This window comes from Protomyctophum bolini, assembly GCF_963924005.1.
Source record: "Protomyctophum bolini genome assembly, chromosome: 5".
In the NCBI taxonomy this organism is placed as follows: Eukaryota; Metazoa; Chordata; class Actinopteri; order Myctophiformes; family Myctophidae; genus Protomyctophum; species Protomyctophum bolini.
In genome coordinates, this window is record NC_137866.1 from 19,712,547 (window position 1) to 19,714,758 (window position 2,212).

The window sequence follows — 2,212 nt, forward strand, 5'->3', positions numbered from 1 at the left end:
TTAATACCTAAAAGAAGGGTTTGAGAAAAGAAAACATACTATAATTAATTGTCAATTAATGTAAGTTGTGAGGCACGCTCACAACGTGACAGTCAGAGGCTATATTTTCACAATTTATCTGTGGAACCGAGTCAAACTAAATCCTGCATTCCAGGTGCTTATCAGGGTGGGGGGATCCCCAGTTCATCCTCATCAGGGTGGGGGGATCCCCAGTTCAGTGATACTCAACCTCAGGCCCGCGGGCCACATCAGGCCCGCGGGACCATTATGACTGGCCCACCAATGAAAATCTAAAAAAAAGAAGAAAAAAGAATCTGGAAAATGAAATAAAAATAAATAAATCTGAATGAAGTTATCTTTAATTACATTATTATAAGTAATACTATTAGAGTTGTACTATTACTCGAACGAAAATAAAAGCTTGGGGGGGGGGGGGGGAGATGCAATGCAAATGAAAGACATATACTGTGTATCCCTATTCCCTGACATAATTTTATAGCTAAACGGACAGAATTCTATTTTATTTGAATGATGAAACCCAGCTGCCATTAATAGTTGGAAATGGAAATGGAAATTGCGGAAATGGAAATTGCGGAAATGGAAATTGCGGAAATGGTGGAAATGGAAATTGCGGAAATTGCGGAAATGGAAATTGCGGAAATGGTGGAAATGGAAATTGCGGAAATTGCGGAAATGGAAATTGAGGAAATTGCGGAAATGGAAATTGCGGAAATGAAAATTGTGGAAATTGCGGAAATGGTAATTGCGGAAATTGCGGAAATTGCTCTTCACTTATAGCTATCTATTTTCAGGTAGATTGTTTTATTTTACTCAGTCAGCCATATTACTACTCATTTTTTTTCATGAAAAAGGTCATAGCTGGGTAATCTATTTTCAGGCAAATTGTGTTTATTGTATTTTATTTTACTCAGCCATAACAATTTATTTTCTGTTAACCAACTTCTGGCTGGCAGGCAGGCAGACAGCTACTCATAGACAGGCAGACAGACAGACAGCTACTCATGGAGAATTGGACAGGCAGGCAGTCAGACAGCTACTCATAGACAGGCAGACAGACAGCTACTCATGGAGAATTGGACAGGCAGGCAGACAGCTACTCATGGACAATTGGACAGGCAGGAAGGCAGACAGCTACTCATAGACAGACAGACAGCTACTCATGGACAATTGGACAGGCAGGAAGGCAGACAGCTACTCATAGACAGACAGACAGCTACTCATAGACAATTGGGCAGGCAGGCAGACAGCTACTCATAGACAGACAGACAGCTACTCATGGACAATTGGACAGGCAGGAAGGCAGACAGCTACTCATAGACAGGCAGACAGACAGCTACTCATGGACAATTAGGCAGGCAGGCAGACAGCTACTCATAGACAGGCAGACAGACAGCTACTCATGGACAATTAGGCAGGCAGGCAGACAGCTACTCAGACAGGCAGACAGACAGCTACTCATGGACAATTGGACAGGCAGGCAGGCAGACAGACAGACAGCTACTCATAGACAGGCAGGCAGACAGCTACTCATAGACAGGCAGACAGTAAGACAGCTACTCATTGACAGACAGACAAATAACTACTCATGGACAGACAGACAGACAGGCAGGCAGGCAGGCAAAGAGCTACTCATGTTATGTTATTATGTTATTATAACAGCTACTCATGTTATGTGCAATAATTTGTGCAGTTATGGAAACAGCTCTTTGTGTTTATGCAAGAAAATGTAACACATTTATTTATTTACATATTGTGTGCATGTTGCACATTGTACTTTGATACATTTTGCGAAAATAAAGCAATTGAAAGAGAGAAGTTATCAATCATTAATGTCGTAATTTTATCTACTGGCCCCTGGCCCCTTGCCATTTTTGTAATGTGGCCCACAGGTAAATCTATTTGAGTATCCCTGCCCCAGTTCATCCTCATCAGGGTGAGGGGGATCCCCAGTTCATCCTCATCAGGGTGAGGGGGATCCCCAGTTCATCCTCATCAGGGTGAGGGGATCCCCAGTTCATCCTCATCAGGGTGAGGGGGATCCCCAGTTCATCCTCATCAGGGTGGGGGGATCCCCAGTTCATCCTCATCAGGGTGAGGGGGATCCCCAGTTCATCCTCATCAGGGTGAGGGGGATCCCCAGTTCATCCTCATCAGGGTGGGGGGATCCCCAGTTCATCCTCATCAGGGTGGG